Source organism: Protopterus annectens, chromosome 8.part0 (assembly GCF_019279795.1).
Source record: "Protopterus annectens isolate FY-2018-M chromosome 8.part0, PAN1.0, whole genome shotgun sequence".
Lineage (NCBI taxonomy): Eukaryota > Metazoa > Chordata > Ceratodontiformes > Protopteridae > Protopterus > Protopterus annectens.
In genome coordinates, this window is record NC_056741.1 from 554554168 (window position 1) to 554573528 (window position 19361).

Here is a 19361-nt window from a genome sequence, read left to right on the forward strand (position 1 = left end):
ACCATAAACCCAACATATTACTCATAAGAGACTCCATTGTGAGACACACAAGTATGCCTCTCACCAGGCTGGATAAGGAGACTGTCATGCTTACTTGTTTGTCAGGTGCCAGAATCTGCCATATCACACATGCACTCAAGTCACTCCACAGCAGGTACTATTATGACTCTGTCCTAGTCAGTGACGGTGAGAACGATGTCAGATGCACCTCCCTGGACTATAGGAAGACAGACATGATTCAGCTTGCTGAATATGTGTCCCATGAAGGTATGTCCCTAGGCTTAAGCAGCATTCTGCCATCACCCAGAATGATGGCTCAATAAAAACAAAAAATGATTGCCAGTTGCAATTGGCTTATTTACTACTGTCATCCCAGGAGAATCCACTGCCTGGCTGCCTGGGAACATATGATCAACAGACCACGCTGCTTTGCTAGAGATGGCCTGTATCTGTCTCACTTGTCCTTCAGGCCTACAGCAAAGGCCCTTGCCTCCCCCATAGTGCCTTTTTAGGGAAAGTCATGGGGCACACACTACCAACATAAAACATTCAACAAAATGCAAATTAAAGGCCATGCCACTAAATTCTAGGAGTCTAACCAGAAAAATGCACTCATTGTAAGGATTCATAACCCTGGAAGATGGTGACATTTGTGCACTCAGAGAAACCTGGGCCACAGCTGTGGAGAGCAACCCATCCTTACCTGATCACTCATCCTATCTCACAGCCAGACCCCAAAATGTGGAAAGCAAAGCCAAAGGAGGTGGAGTACAAATATATATTAAACAGACACACACCTCCAGGCTGGTCAAACAGTCTGACACACATGAGACACTCAAGTGCAGTTAACCATTGACAAGACCCCTATGCAAATTATACACACTTACAGGCCAACTCAACTGACTCAGGATACTCACCCCACATATCTGGCCCTCTACAAATCTATCAAGATTCAACCCTTTACCCTGATCCTGGCTGACTTTAATTACCCAACCATTGATTGGAAAGCCAACCATGCCAGAACAGAAATGCACAGAGATTCCCCCATCTTATCAATGCTAAATCCTTAGGACAGCTACTTGATCCCCCCACAAGATGTGTACATATGTCGGACTTGGCAGTAACCAGCATGATTAACCACTGCAGCATTCCTATGGTATCATTCTCCCTGGCAAGATACCACAAAAAGTGGTTACGTTTGATATCACCATCTCTCCTGACACCCCTCTAGCCATGGTAAAATGAAAATGTTTCCCAAGCTAATCACAACCACCAGAGGGATAGTATAAACAGCTGAACAGCCCCCTACCCCACTGGAGGAACAGGCACCAATGTCCAAATGTACACAAAAGTACTATACCAGCATATATATATATATATATATATATATATATATATATATATATAGATAGATAGATATATATATACATATATATATACATATATATATATATATATATATATATATATATATATATATATATATATATCTATACATACATACATATATATATATATATATATATATATATAAATATACATGGAATCAGGAATACCTGACAGAACATTATCATCCGCAAGGGAGAGTAAACATGTCTGGAAACATCTGCAATAAAGGAACTATATAACAAAAGGATAACATTGCTGTCCAGGACCAAGAAGGAGCAAGTGCACAATTGGAAGTAATCTCTCCTTAGCCTGAACAAACAAATAAGAGCACCAGTGAAATCCACTAAAGGCAAATCCGAGTCCAAATTCCCCACATCTAAGACAGACAATCATAAGGCCTTCCTCACATATGTCTGCATTCCCAAAGGAAGCTCCCAGATCTGTGCAGAACTGGTGGTCAAACATACCACATACACAAATGGTGTAGATATAGCCATTTCACTGGCTGACAGATTCAGTGGAAATACACCCCCCCATCAGTAAAGCAGATCATCCACAGTACCTGACCACCCAACCGTCATCACTAGGAAACAGTGCATCACTGCACTCTCAAAGGCAAGAAGACAGCCTCCATGGAACTTGAGTACATTTCAGGCTGCAACCTACATGAACTCAGGCATGAACTGGCAGCATCATTACACACCCTACTCAACCAAAGTCTGAGTACTGCCTTTGCCACAGCCAAGTCTCAGACAGCCACTGTCATCCCTTTACACAAAGGTGGAGTGCTCACCGATCCAGGAAATTAAAGATCCATCAGCCTAACTAGCCTGATCTGCAAGCCCATGCAATGGATTATCATGGACCTCATTATCAGGGACATTGGCAAACTCCAAATACTCGACCCCACATAGTCTGCCTTTCCCAAGGGGAGGTATGTCAGGTAAATCTGCTTGACTTTCCTGCGACAGCCACCAAAGGCATGGATGAGGGAAAGATGGTGCACACCGGCCACCTTGACTTGGCCAAAGCCTTTACACACTATTCCCCACTTGGCCATAGTACATAAACTCTGTCAACTAGGCATCAATTCATATGTTACCAGATGGGTAGCAAACTGGCTCATTGATAGAACACACATAATCATAACAGGGTTAGCCAACTCAAGCAGTACACCCATAATGAATAGCATACCCCAGGCACTGATCTTGGGGCCTCTGGTATACAGGATATACCTCCCTGAGGTGCAGGCCAAAAATACTGGCCTGTGGCTGACCAAGTTGGCAGATGACTGCTAGCTGGGAACAGTCATCAGTTCTCAAAGTGATGTGGACGTCCTACAACAGGGTCTCACCAAAACAGATTACTGCTGCCAGAGACATGGCCTTAAGCTGAATGCCTGCAGATGCATCATCATCCCTTTCAGGGAGACTGATGTCCTCACATATTGTCACATTAACAACAATGTCCTACATACACAATCAATAATGAGGCATTTGGCCACCCAGGTTAATAGCAACTTGAATTCTGAGCACCATGTTGCTTCCGTTGTACAGAAAGCTTCATAGATGGGCCAACTCTGCTCTTTTCTCTCATACCATCACTAAGGAATGGAATAACCTCCCCCAAAATATCTCTTCAGCAACATATATCTCACTGTTCAAAAAGTCACTTAAGCCACACCTCCTGCAGTCCTGGCTCTGTCCTTGCATTACTTAAATGCTTTCCTGCTCTCCTCCATTTCCTCGCTACCCTCATCTCTTTCACTGCTTATGTCTAATACACAGCGCTCAGAAACTCCCATACAGGGCCTACTATTTGCTACTATTATGTCTTGTGAGATGTCTCTTTGATTACATCAGTCAATGTGTGTGTGTGTGTGTGTTTTTTTCCCAAATACCAACATCCAGGGTCCGATATGTGTAAAGTAAGCTTGCCTTGAACAAACTATTGTATGATATATCTTGATTTTATATATACCACTGTATAAAATTGGTTGATTTGGAGCTTTTCTCCCCAGGCCTCCAATGTAAATGGATCTAGTTCCAGTCTGACTTTCCCGGTAAGCAAATTTAAAATAAAAATAAATAAAAAAATAAACTCAAAAGTAAGGGTATCTCATCCAGAGACAAAGAGTTCATAAGATCCATGTATTCTAACCTTATAAGGCCAATTATTTTGTACAATGCCCCTTCGGCAGCAGCTGGAGAGACCAAATAGGTTTCTCAATGGGAGAATCCAGGGCCTCAAACACCTACCCTACACAGATAGGTTAAAAGCACTGTCCCTTTGCTCAGTTCCATAAAGACTCCTCAACGGTGACCTCTGTCTGGCATACAAAGCAATCCAGACCCTGCCTTGATGAGACTGTTGCACATCTGGAAGTCAAGGCCCACTAGATCAACCTATAGGCGCAGCAGCAATCTGGTCTGTGATACAAATAGGGCTTGTTGTTGTGACAGATACATGTCCCAGAGACTCCCCCATCTGTGGAATACACTCCCTGTCCACATCAAGCCAAGTATCTCAATACCCCTTGTGAAGTGCTCCCTGTATAAGTGCATGGGAAACAGAAAATACAGTCCTGTGATTCCACCTGTGTCCCTGCTGGACAGGGGCTCCTGGTGCTGACATGTCTTAACATGGGCTACACTCTCATCTGCGAGGGTTATAAGGGCTTCAGGGCCAATAGCCTAGTAACCTCATATCAAACTATAAACAAATGTCTGTCAGTGGTTCATCAGATTACTCTATACTGCTCTACCACTGACATACCGGGAAATCACAGTGCTATGTGGAATAGCATACATGTTATGGACATCTCTGCTCAGTAGAATGCACTCTGTACCCACACCAGGATATGACTTTTCAGTTAAGAAGACTACCACACTAGCAGGAGATACCCAGCCAATATATCACTGAGGTGCTGGACTGTTTACACAGCTTCATCAGCCAATAGGCTGTAGCCACACCTCTCAACTGCCCAGATTGGGCAAAAATGTCTATAGTTTGGCTCATAATTTTGGTCTGTGCATCATACATCTTTTATTTCTCAGGTAAATCACTGTGATGATCTGAAGATTTCTGTCAGTAAGTAATGACACATTACATTTCAGTGTCAGACATCATACATGTCAGAAAATGTCTGCTAAAACAAATCCTGTTACTCTAGCAACTTTCTATGTTTATAAGAGTAATATTTAAGTATCTCCCTATGTTTGGGCCATTGTCCCCACATTTTGGCAGGCTATCTCCAGATTTCTTGCACTAAAAGGTTGAGAGGTATGGCTGTAACACAGAAAACCCCAGACCGGAGTACATCTATCTCTGAAATGGAGTCCCACTCTTACTATAGAAGGTGATACTGGGCAAGCTCCTACACTTAGAGAATTACAGTCCATGTCTAAATCCACCTCAGCCTATATAACTGTATTGTGCATATATGTCTTTGCCTACAGACAGCTATGTACACCTTAACTGTCTCTACCCACACCCACCAGACAGGATTACCGTCAGCAAGCTGTAGGTGGCCCATATGTGATATATCTGCATCTGTTGCATGTAATACACAGACATATATATGGGCAACATATAACAATATTTCAAGCATACACACACATAAACATGGGGAAGAGAGAGACAGACAGTGATAGAGAAAGAGAGACAGGGAGACACACACACAGAGTGAGTCATAGACTGGGATGCCTTGAAAGACATAGAGTGATGTCCTGCTGCAAACAATTGCATACCAGTTGTAACCAGTTGAATGTGCCAGCATGAAGGTGAGCTCCATTGTGTAACAGTAGTGAGTTAGGGGTTGTAATTTCACATCACCCACCTCTGTGTGTGTGTGTGTGTGTGTGTGTGTGTGTGTGTGTGTGTGTGTGTGTGTGTGTGTGTGTGTGTGTGTGTGTGTGTTTGTAGGTTAAAGTATTATGAGGCCTTTCCCACCCAGTACACTTCCCATTGCCCTAAATTACAAGATCTGCTTATGTCATTCACCTTACAAGTACCTTTGGACAATTGGCCACAATATAAGGTCTGTGGTGCATGCAATAACTGGGTATCACAATAGTAAAAGTAACTTGATAAGTAGGGATTCTAATCCCAGTCCTGGAAAATGTGTGTGTTTGTAGGTAAAGGTATTTTGAAGCCTTTCCCACCCAGTACACTTCCCATTACCCTACTTTACAAGGTCTGCTGATGTCATTCACCTTAGAAGTACCTTTGAACACTCATCAGCCCTATAAGCTTTGTGGTGCATTCAATAACTGTGTAACACTATAGTACAAATAACTAGATAGGTAAGGGTTCTAATCTCAGTCCTGGCAAATGTGTGTGTGTTTGTAGGTGAAAGTATATTGAAGCTTTTCCCACCCAGTACACTTCTCATCACCCTACTTTACAAGATCTGCTGATGTCATTCATCTTACAAGTACCTTTGTAAGCTATAAGCTCTGTGGTGTGTGTGATAACTGTGTAAGACTGTAGTACCAATAACTAGATAGGTAGGCATCCTAATCTCAGTCCTGGCAAGTGTGTGTGTTTGTACGTTAAAGTATTTTGAAGCCTTTCATACCCAGTACACTTCCCATTGCCCTATTTTAGAAGACCTGCTGATGTCATTTACCTTAAATATACCTTTGGACACTCTTCAGCCCTATAAGCTTTGTGGCACGTGCAATAACTATGTTACATTGTAGTACAAATAACTACATTGGTAGGGGTTCTATTCTCAATACTGACAACTGTGATACTGGGTGTGTGTTGGTTATAGCATTTTGAGGCCTGTTCCACCCAGTACACTTCCCATCACCCTACCTTACAAGGGCTGCTAAAGACATCCACCTTAGATGTACCTTTGGACACTTATCAGCCCATAAGCATTGCATCATGTGTGATAAATAGGCAGCACTGTAGTACATGCATGTAGATAGGTAGGTGTTTGAATCTCAATGCGACAATCTATGCTAGCGTGTATGTTTATGTGTGATGTATTTCCCCTGTGGGTGTTGGTTATACCATTTTAAGGCCTGTTGACCCCCTCCCCATGGCATTTCTTTAAAGAGCCAGTTGATGGCATCTGCATTACAAGCACAGTGAAATATTTTGTAACACAAAGGCACTGTGATGTATGCAATAGTCATATAGATCTGTATTGTACATAACTAGAGAGGTAGGTTATATAAAAGGAAAAGTGTCAGCTCTGTGTGCATCTGTGTTTCAATGCATGTCCCCATGCAGCTGTGTGTCTGTATTTCAGATGGCTATATCATGTTAAGTGCCTGTGAACCCACCATTGGCAATCCTAACAGCCCCTGCAATTGCCATCCACTTGAATAGTAGTGGTAGACACTGCAACCCTATAGTAGCTCTGTGGTGTTTGTGTTATGTATACAGCAGTATTGTTTGTACAACTAGGCAGGTTCAGGTTCTGCAATTAGCAAGGACAGGTCACAAGTGTGTGTGTGTGTGTGTGTGTGTGTGTGTGTGTGTGTGTGTGTGTGTGTGTGTGTGTGTACATCCCCTTGCAGCAGTCTACCTGTGTTATGGCCACCAGCATACCTCTCAACCCTGCACAGTAAGACATATGGAAAAATGGGGCAAACACCAAACATTAAGCACAACCTTCACATATTACTGTGAGATGCAAGGAAAGTAGATACCAGAACAGGTGAGCATGTGAACATACTTTCCAAAGTGTATGTGTCGTAACATGACAATTGCTGTCATCAATCTGCAATGTTAGTCTGTCATGATTTTCCCACAGTTCACCAGAAAACCACATTTTATGACAGATGGAAAAAAAGTATGTGTCAAACATCAGGACAATCTGCAGACATATGCAGAGGTCACAGGTATGGCCACCATCTGTACCACCCTGCAGGTTGCAGTCCATGTTTAACTAGAGCAAAGAAGCAGTTTCAGGATAAAGGTCTCTGAATGAAACAATAAAACTTCCTTTAGCACAATTCCAAGGACCATCATGGCTAACTTCAACGTTTTTCTTTTATTCCAACAGTGTAAAAAACAGAACAGTATAAAAAGCTTTTTGTAAGCGCTTTTGGGTATTAACTATACCCTTCTTTAGACAAATGGCTATGGGTATTTTAACATTCATTTAAATAGTCAAAAAGGTGCCAAAAGTTCGCCTTTTGCAGATATTACCTATATTCACCATTAGATGTCAGTACATACATTCTAAATGCTCTTGTTATTTTGTCTGTGATATAGCATACTTCATTAATATCTATGTACATTCCCTGTTATATTTATGCAGTATGAATGATAAAATAATTTTATTATTATATTCAGATCTATAAACATTTCATATTATTAATAACCACTTAATGTCACTAGCCATTTTCTTAAATTCATTTATGCTGTTTAAAGCCATTAAAATTTATATACATCAACTAAAACCATATATATGTGTACCTATTATATAAAAAATACCTATTGCATATAAAATCTATTTTTAAAAATTAAAATTAATGTCTTAATGGCCTATCTCTAAGGAAAAGATTGATGGTTATCCTGTCATTCAAACCTTTCCCTTTGTCAGACTGCATTCTAATAATCCATCTAATTTCCTCCTGTTCAGTAAAGTTTTTGACATTCCCTAACCTATTATTTCTTCCAATTAACTCTATTACCATAAACTTAAATTTGTGGTCTAACCCATTATTTAATACATGTTGTGCCAGTGCGTTTGTTTCATCTTGTCCATTGATTGCATATATATGTTCTCTCACCCTTCTCTCAGAGTCCTATTTGTCTTGCCTATGTAGAAGCTGTTACATTTTAGACAGCTAGCTAGATAGACTATATCTCTGGTTTTACAATCAGCATAATGCTTAAAATGATATATTCTTTTTGTTTCTGGGTGAGTGAAACTATTAGTTGCCATCATATAAGAGCATTGATTACATCCTCTGCAAGGAAAAGTCCCTTGCCTATTGGATATAACTTCCTTTTTTCTTCCATCCTCATAACATAGCAGCCTTTTCAGAGATTTATTATTTCAATAACTATAACTGGGTTTATATCCTACTGTGTTTCTTATTTCATCATTAATACTCAGTATAGCCTAATTTTTATCGATGACTTTACGTATGTCTTTATTATTATTAGAAAAAGGAATATTAGACCTCAATTGTGTTCTAGGTTGTCCAGTGTCTTTCTTCTCATTATGCTGTAAATACATTTTCTTATTATTAAAATAAGGTTTCCCTTTTCCACTTCTATCTATAGTTTGGGGGTCCATTAGGACATCACTTTCTCTACTACAGTATCCCCTTTGGAAAAATTCATTCACCTTGCAATCCATGTTTCGCAAGGTGTGCCCTGTGATAACAACTGATACAGTAAAGAGGTCCCAAGAGTGTAGGACAACAAAAATGTCATACAGTCCTGTACTGATTGCATAGAGCAGTTATTGCACAACAGAAGCACCTCAATGTTATGAAAAATAGTGTAAGCTAAGGTAATGTCACACAAAGAATGTATCATAGTAGCAAACCAGAGGAAGTCCTGTGTGTTGCACTTGCCGTGGCCATGGTATGTCTTGCCAACTGTTATGTTACTACAGGTTGTGTCCCACACTCCACATTTGATAATGTTGCAAAGCCATTCATTGTCACTTATATGTGTGCAATATGTATACATGTGCAGGCCCTGTGACTACCTCATGCTCCCAATAAGCTGCAAGTATATAAGCATGAATGCTAATTGCCTCCACCCACATATGTAGGTACAGCCTAAGGCTGTGTGAACTTGAAGTATTTTGCACTATATCATTGAACCACAAACTGCTAACACACTGCAATGAACCATACAGTGGGTACGGAATGCTCTCAAGGTCCCAGCCTCAAGCTGTGTGCAGACAACAATGTCAGCATGCCATACAGCAAGTACGTCCCCACTATGTCCCACATTAGTGCCAATCCCGTAAACACAAAGACTGCGATGACAGGCTTGGGTACCCAGGATGGCAACATATTTGTATTCAGGCACCAAGTGTTGGCAGTCATCAGGAATTGCTTGTATGTGGTTCACTACATAGGTGAAGGGACCGCAATCAGCCAAAAGGTGGGCATTACCTCTGAATAGTCCTTAGTCAGTAAAACAATACATTAGCAGCATGGCCAGTCTGCTATGCACCTATGCAGATGTCTGCTGAATCTGTAAAGTCTATGTTAACTCCCACAGAGGTCAGCCATGTCCCTCAACACACACACACATGTGGCATTGGTACAGGATAATATGCACTTTTATGAACATGTACAGTACAAGCTGTGATATTACCCAAATCACTGACATTCACAATAGGTGTGCTCTTGTGTGCATTACAAAACCTCACCCACAATTGCAGTTTGACCTGACATATGCATCCAGGTATGCAAAGACTGCCACGATGAATGCTACAGTATTGATGTGATGACCACTGGGCCCTTAGATGTATGCTCCTCGGCTGTTGACTTTATGCCACCAACCAGCATGACAAGTGTGGGGATGTGTGCCTGGGAGGCAGTGGTTCCACCGGGGTTGGCGAGGAACTCCTCTGTTGGTGTCAGTGGTGCTTCTGTAACAGACCCTCCACCAGTGCCAGCATGGTCCCTGGGCACATCTCCAGCCCTTTGCCATGCATTGTGTATTAAGCCTGTGGCATGGTGTCAGACCTGTTCATAGCCCCTGACGTGGTGTCCAATGTTGCTGATGGACCCACTAGCTCTGCCCATGGGGCCGTTCATTACTGCATCTGCTGCTGGCTTCTCCCCGACAGTACCCTGTGAGGTAGTCTCTGGGAATCCAAGATCACCACAGTCTTGGCCTCCATGTATGGTGGGTGATGTCTACAATACATCTCACCTGGAAGACATAAACAGGGGAACACATCACAGGACTGCATACATTGGCTACCATCATGTACAGACCATACACATCCACATTAGCTAGCACTATCCACCGCTAACCCCCACATTATGCCCCTGCCATCTATCAGTACAGTATGTGTGTGAGTGTTGTGAACATACCAGCATTACAGCACACGTTACCCCCCTTATCCTGATGTGTCATGTTCCCCCTACCAAGGACCATTAATGCACATAATCCACCATTCATCATTCACATCACGCAGCACATGCAGCAGTTGGGGACATCACAGAGGTTCCCCACCAGGGAATACCAGGCCATCAAACATCTACCCTACACCTATAGGGTATAAGGCCAACCCTCTACCCGATGTCATACATACTCCTCAGGAGTGACCTCACCGTAGTGCGCGAGGAAATCACAGTCTCCACATTGCTGGAACTGCTGGACAAACACACACACACACACACACACACACACACACACACACACACACACACACACACCCTCAACCTGGTAAGTGACCTGGACTGACCTTGTTGGCAGCTCACATGTGTCACACACAATCACTCTGCAGTGGAATGGGCACCATGTCCACATCAGGCAGGGTAGCTACCAACACCTTTGCAGGTGTAACCTGGTGAAATGGATGGTTAACAGCATATACACCCTTGGGATACCACCTGTGTCCCTGTTGGATGGGGACATCAGCTGCTGCCTTGCATACACATGGGCTAACTTGTAGCCTAGGCATATTGCTGCTCAAGGCTCATAGCCTAGTAACCTGAGATGGTAGCAGGACTACCAAAAATAGCCTAAATGTTGTGACAGACTGTGTTGTTATGTGTCCACACACATCACTGCCATTGACTGCTGTGTGCCCTCTATGGGCAATGTTACAGTACCAGGTCATCCAGCCTACATTTGGCAAATAGGTGAGTGGTACTACAGATGTATGTGGAAATTCCAGGAACATCCAAGGTACACAATAAGAGAGAACATTGGTAGGGTGACCTTCTCACAGGTGTCTGACATCTGCAGTACTAGACGTCATTATTTTCTGACTGCAGTCCTTCATGATTTGCCACTAATTTGCCAGGAAAAACATTTTTTATGGAAAACATGGCCATAATTGTGAGGCAAGTACATTCTGCAAACCCTGTACAGTTCAGAGGTATGCTGCAGACATAACCATCAGGGATGGCTGTAGGTGCTGGACAGCAGACTAACATGTAACATGATAGTCCCAGAAGTGTTGTTGAGAGCTACTGTTTAAATTCTTATTTCCCATGACTGCATCCCCTCATCTGCATTCCATTACATACTTCATTGTTTGACATACCTGTTATAGAGCTGTACCCCTTTTTCAGAATAAATCCACAAAAAGTGTTGTGAATAGTCATGGTCTGTCTTCTTGATGAAAGTATCAGACCTGTTTAGCATAGGCATCAGCTTGTCTTTTGCAGGTAATGCTCATGAAGGCGTGATGGCATGTGCACCAATCTGTTGCCCCCAGTTGCGAACTGCATCCAGAACAGCTGGGTTGCCTTCCTATTAGCCAATGTCATGGTAACACAGTGCTATAATTAATGCCTTCATTTGGGCCTTGCCCCTGTTCCTGGCCTGTGAGGAGGACATTATGGAGGTGTGGGTGCTACAGCATCTCAGAGGGTAGATGGAAATACTGTCCACTGTTTGGATTGATGTGTTGTATCCACAGGTTTGCATACTATGTTTGCATACCTCTCAACCTCCTAGCACATGAAATGTGGACATGGCACAACAAAATGCGTGGTCAAAGTGTCACATATAGGGAGAGATTTTAAACATTGGTGTCATAACCTTAGAGAATTGTAACAGGGTTTGTTTTGACATTCAGTTTCTGAGGGATTTGAAGTCTGACATTCAAATGTGTATTATTATTTAATGATTTCCATCCCAATATCATCCCAGTGATTTAGCAGAATATCACAAATGTTATGAGGAACAGGCCATAAAGATGAGCCATAACCCTGGACATTCTGTGGGAATCTGTACAGTCACATGTGACACTTTGCAGCATTTATTGGTCTGTGTACTGGTACTGTGTCTGTGATAGAGGCCCAAGTACACTGTGATTTTGGCCACTTTATGTCAGAGTACTCTGTGACTGGCTATCAGGATGTGCTCATATAACTCAGTTGCTGTACTCAAGAGGTCAGTTGGCCTACTGGTATGTTGCCCTGACTGCAGTTCAAATGGTTCTGTGTTCATAATTTGGCCTAATAACTTTACAATGCATCAGCATATCAAAAACTGTACACATTTTCACAGAATGTCCTGATTTTGTGCTTATATTTTTGGTCCGTTCCTCAGAATATTTATTGTTTTCTGACAAATAACTGGGATAAGCTGAGGTCTGATGACACTAAATGACAGAGCTTTGAGTTACAGACTTTGAATCCTTCAGAAAATATATGTTAAAATAAACCATGTTACTCTAGCAACTTTCTTATATGTATAGCTGCACTATGTAAAATATGTGCCTATTGTTGGACCTCCGGCCCCCATTTTGTCAGTGTTCATCCAGTTTCTTGCACTAAGAGGTTGAGAGGTATGTGTATCAATTATTTCCCAGAGGTGATTTGGTGCAGTGGTATGTTGCTCTGACTCTAGTGTAGAGGGTCTTGGATTCAAGAGTTGGCAGTGATATCTTTTTTCCCTACTGCTACATGACTGTAATGCATGATATGTTTGAAAACGCATCACAAATTGCAAGAGGTCATAAGGCGTAGTGGTACATTACTCTGAATGTAGTGCACAGGGTCCTGGGTTTGAGACTTGGTAGTGATATGTTATTTTTTTTCTCTAATGTTAAATGACTGTAATGCATGATATGTTAGAAAAAGCATTATAAATTCCTACAGCTCATATGGGATAGTGGTATGTTACTCTGACTGTAGTGCACAGGGTCCTGGGTTCGGGACCTGCCAGGGTTGAGTATTTTGTTGCTGGGCAAAACAGGGGCTGGTTGAGACAGAGTGATTAAAGCAGTTTTAAGCAGGTTTGCATGATGCTAAGCGATGCCAAGAGGCTCTTAGTCCTTTTTGGCTTCACTTAGTGCTGCTTATTCCCACTTAAACACGCACTAATTTCAAAAAAAGAAAAGAAAAAAGGGTGATAGGAAAGTGGTGAAATGGGGGCAAGCAGGGAGAAAAGCAATGTGAAAGGCAGCTAGGGATGTGCATGATGGGTGTAGGAAAGGAACATAGCTCTTCATTTCTTCTGCAGCAACAGCTGTGAAGGAGGTAGACAATTTGGATTTTAGAGCCTCACATCACACAGGGAGGGATGTGGGTGACATACATTGGTTGAGTAATTCAGGGGTAAATTGATTGCTGTCAGTGTACTTGGGGTGAAAAATGGAGAGCTATGTATGGGACATGGTTTTTGGGGGGGACAGATGCCCCCCTTTTTTAAGGTGAGAGTGGGATGTTGGGGAATGGTTGTAGGTATGTTTGGGGAGGTATGTTGGGTAGGAGAGGTTGCTTTTGCAGATGGACAAGACAGATAAGACAGCAGACAGGGGCAGTATATAACACATGAGGGGGTAAACTCCTTGGATGGGGATGGTAGTTGGGAATCGGAGGCCCATGTGCCCCCAGAAGGAAACAGTGGGACTGAGGTCACCACCCTTGGGCAGTCATCACTGCTCCTTCATGGCCACAAAGGTGGCTGTGCTGGGGGCTGGACAACAGGGGCAGGCTGCCCCATGAGGTACACCAGTCTGCCCTCGATCTGCCTCAGGCATCCATCCAACTCTGTCTATATGGCCCTGTGCACCATACCTGCAAGTGATGAGTTCCTCTACTCACCTACTCCCAGGGGGGATGGGCCCCATCTTCTGAGGCAGTTCCACCTGATGGTGGTGTAGGACCAGCAGAAGAGGCAGTTCCAGGTTGGGTCCCAGATGTGTTGGGGCCTGGTGCTGTGGCCAGATGAGGCAGGACAGGTGGATCCACTGGGATCTGCCTTCCCAAATGTGCTGTGGTGTTTTGGTTTTTTCAAAATGTATTGGCTAGTCATGAACAAAACATTTCAAAATTAGTTATAACAGCATGCATGGGTGTTCCAATTAACACAGAATAATAGAATTGAAACAACTGCATAGCAAACAAAATGCATGCATAATGGAATAACAGTCAGCATTGTAACTGCATGCCAGTTACATTTACGGCAACAGGCCACCAACAATGGTATTTGAACATGGTATGTTTATATGCAACCAATTAAATATATGAACAATAACAGAACACAAGTCCCAACATTAGGTTTTGAGAACAACATACCCATAGTATATGAATAATAATTATTGATGCAGATAAGGACTGGGGTGGGGAGAAAAAAGTCCATTAACAACTGTATAGGCCTCTATTTTTTCACAACAGTACTGCTCAATACTCTACAGGACTGCCCTCACTTTACATCTACCTGTGGCCTATAGCTTCTGTAGCACATACATAACTGTTAAACTGTCAATCTGGAATGGTATGGGGCAAACTGTGACAACTCTGGGTACATGACTAGAGGGGACTCGTACATGTCAGGGTTACATCTATGATGAAGAAGGTGTACCCTGCACTGATGTTATGTGAGTGTGCTACTGGCATACTTCACCTGGATTCATATCTGTGTCCAAGGTTATTGGCAGTAGTGACCACTAGCCATGACATCATGACACATGAAAGACATGTATCGTGAAGAGTGCATGGTGTATGTACCTATCCTGCTGTCATTTGCAGGCTTGGGGTTGGACACTGAAGCAGTTGTACATGGATATTAGTATACCCTTCATACAGCTACTACAAACATTTCTTTACCTGTAAGACCTGTCAAGGACATATCTGTTAACACTACCTGACTGCTTCTACAAATATTAAAGATGACATGAGTGTAAATATTCATACATCTTAGTACCACTCCCTGAATTCAAACCATGGTCTGGGTGTGCAAAAATGAACAACAAAGCTATTTCTCATCAAACTAAGCTACTGGGGAATTGTTGTCTCTTTCTTGACTGATTTCTGCCTAATACTCTTTTAGTTAGACAGTTTGACCTTGTAATCTAAGTGTAGTGTCACCAAAGACTGCTGTGACAGTTGAACATACATGGCTGAGATTCATGCATGGCAGACAGTGTACTGTGTATTAATCCTTTGAAATAATAAGATCTGGAATGTAAAGGTTAACACAAGGCAATGCTGCAGGGAACACACTATAATTCATTACACATTACTATTCGAGGTTCAGATCTGAGTGCAGGACATTTTTCATATTTCATTTATATCTTGTTTTACAGCTCCACAATCTACAGTTTTGCATAACAGCTGGTTATCAGAACAACTTCAGTTAATGCATGATGTCAAAGCCATATCTGGTGTGAAGACCTGTACACATTCTATTTCTTCAACAACATACCAGAATAAACACAACAGTTTATGGTATAAATCTTTATTTAAGTAACATGACACAGTGCTTTATTACAGTTGCAACTCTACGTTCAGTAGTACTGCATATCCTGTACATCAATATTGGTCTGACAATTTATTTATTCAGTACACTCAGAACACACTATATCAACTGGCAGTAAGCAATATACTCCTTCTTATTTGTTGCACTATATACTACAAGACAGATCTGCACTCACCAGACTCTTGGTGCAGCCTTGTCAGTCTGTCCGCATGGGCTTCAATGTTGCTAGCTCTCACCTTTGCAGCTGTAGGAGAAAAACAACCATTATGCATACCTATCACATACTTAGGCTAGGATTTGGTACAGCTATGGGTGGAATACTTACAAACTACTGGGGCATTGCTGTCTTGAGCATCTTGGATCCAGTGGGCCAAGAGCACCCCCTTTCTCTGTTTTAGGTCAGCATAGTGATTTCATACCTGCTCACCAGTTTGAGAAATTCCAGTGGCACTGATGAGGTGGCATGCCAGATGGTCCCAGGCCTCACTCACATTTGTATTGGGAGCCCTGGTACTGGCCCTGCAGCAGTCTGTCATCATGGTGTTGCACAAAGAACCCAGCCATGACCCCAGAATCCAAAATGCCCCAGTGCTGCACCCGAAAGCATGCTCCCTCTCCAACTCCAGACATAGATCCTGCAGTAATCAACCTACAACAGCTTCTGGTTGTATTATCACCTGTGCGGTTTAAATAAGGCCATATTCCCACCCTTTGCCATCATTGGACCATTTTTGAAAATGCTGAGCATAGCTCAGCAGTACGCAAACCTGATAAGCTGAATTGAGAAGTGCTTAAAGGAGAAAATGCTGAGCAGTGCTTAGCAGGGCAAAAATCCACTTTGCTGGGCTGAATGCTGCTTACAATTATACTTCTTAGCAATTATCAAACCGGCTAAGCATAGCTAAGCACTGCTAAACATTGCTCAGTTTTCATTTACAGAAAATTAATGAATTGGTCATTAATTACTCCTTTCTGACATGTTATTAAGTGTATATATTTAACTTTACATGTCCTAGCCATGGTGGTACAGCGGTAGCATTGTTGCCTCACAGCAAGAGGTTCTCCTGTTCGATTCTCAGCTGGAGTGCCTTCTGTGTAGAGTCTACATGTCCTCCCCATGGTCGAGTGGCCTCCGAAAGACATGCGTGAATGGGTGTGCCTTCACTGAAGGTTGGGCGTCGGGCTGGCAACTCAGCACCATAAAAATCTACTGCCAATCATTAGCGGACCAGAGTTCCGCTGTGGTGACCCCTAACCAGGAAAAGTCGAAAAGACCAAACAACAACAAAAAAATATTTAACTTCACATGATGTCCCCTATGTGCTTTGATTACATTACTTTGGGATGTGACTGTACTGTCTGGGACACTTCTGTTTACATGGGGTATTTTACATTGCATATCCACTGACATTGGACTTTTGGACTAGCTATACTATCCTTATTAACAAGTATCAATTACTACATCATTAAATAAATAATAAATTATTTCACAATGCTTTCACCTATAAAAGCTGAATGACCTGTCTTGGTATTCGAACCTTGAACTACTGCACGTAAAGTCAAAACTCTAACCACTAAGCTAAATCAGCATTCACATTTGCAGCTATACATTTCTATATAGTGCTTAACAGACATTTATTCACTGCTGAGCAAAATGCTGCAGTGTGCCAACCCGCTCAGCTATGCTTAAACTTCACATATAAAGGGGAAAAAATTACATTTATTACATATACGTACATTTACAGTACATAATACTTATTTCTACATTAACTAAGCAAACATAACTAGCATTGGTAAACCATTCAATTAATAGTTTACCAATGCCAACTTCCATCTACACACACTTCACTGCTTACAAGGAGACTTGCTCCATGTAAGTAGTTGGAAACTCATTCATGTCGGCACATAAATGATCTGCTCACACTGTGTAGAGTGCACAAAGCCCATTAATAATGCAGAGATCGTGCACTCTATACAGTGCTACAGGCACCATAAAAAGCCTCCATGTAGGCTCTAAATGGAGCCTACATGGATGTTCATGAATACTGCCTGATGGGTTTTTTTTTTGTATGTGGCAAAGAGTTTCCTCCTGCATGCGCAGTTGCTTGACAGCATTTGCGTTGTTGAACTTTTTTAGTAAACATCCTTGCCATTGTAAACACACCAAAGGTGAATGAACGCCAGGAATACAGGATACTGTGCTGGAAACACTTAATTTATTGACATAAAATAGGTTGAGCGCTTTCTACAGAAGTAAATCTGTCTTCTTCAGAACATCATAGCATGGAATCATGACGCTTATATATCATAATTGAAGTAAAAAGCCCGCCCTGTACAGAGCATCATCAATTTCCATATTATTTGTGGTCATACTTGGGCTACTGAGGCTCTGCAATACCACGGACTAGTAGGTGCATTCCGGTCCTTGTAATTTTATTGATTCATCTCACCTCAGTAGCCCAAGTATGACCACAAATAATATGGAAATTGATGATGCTCTGTACAGGGCGGGCTTTTTACTTCAATTATGATATATAAGCGTCATGATTCCATGCTATGATGTTCTGAAGAAGACAGATTTACTTCTGTAGAAAGCGCTCAACCTATTTTATGTCAATAAATTAAGTGTTTCCAGCACAGTATCCTGTATTCCTGGCGTTCATTCACCTTTGGTGTGTTTGCAATTTTGTTGTTTCGCTGGGATTATCATCTTTATCCTTGCCATTGTCTAAGTAATTCCATATATATATATATATATATATATATATATATATATATATATATATATATATATATATATACATATATGTGTGTGTGCGTATGTATGTCTCTACTTTAAAAAAATTAAGATCAGGACACCGACGTTCATTTCCATGAGACTGAAAACACCAAAACCTGACATAGCCAAACACCAAAGCTTTCCCAGGGTAAGTAAATACTTGCCCAACATGTGCTTTTCTCCACTGCAGTGCAATCCTGGAATTGGTATATATAGTTGGGGGGGGGGTTAATTACTTCGGTGTGCATTTAGTTTAAGTTTGGGCAAGTGTTGACTTACCCTGGGAAAGCTTTGGTGTTCAGGTATGTCAGAGTTTGGTATTTTCAGTCTAGTGAAAATGAACATTGGTGTTCTGATCTATGTTTTTTTTTTAAGTAAATCCATATGTATATATGTATGTATGTATATATATATATATATATATATATATATATATATATATATATATAATATAAATATATATTGTATTTATACTATATTTTGAATTGGACTGCTCAAAGCTACACATCTCTATACTGCCTTAGAGAATTTGATACAAGCTGATGATTGTTTTTTACATCAAGCAAGTTAAAACTACATGAACTATATTGTACTTGAATACTATATGCTTTTCATTGCCAGAATAGTTTTCTGAAACATTTCTATGGTAAATGCCTACATTTGTTTTGTTTAGCCAGGTAGGGGTTCATCTTGGAATTTTATAGCTGTTATTTTTGTAACTGAAGGTTGATTGCTACCATTTTCTAAGTGTGAGAGCACCACTGACTTATCCTGACTAGTTCTCTTGCTTCTTTGCTTTATTTAATTC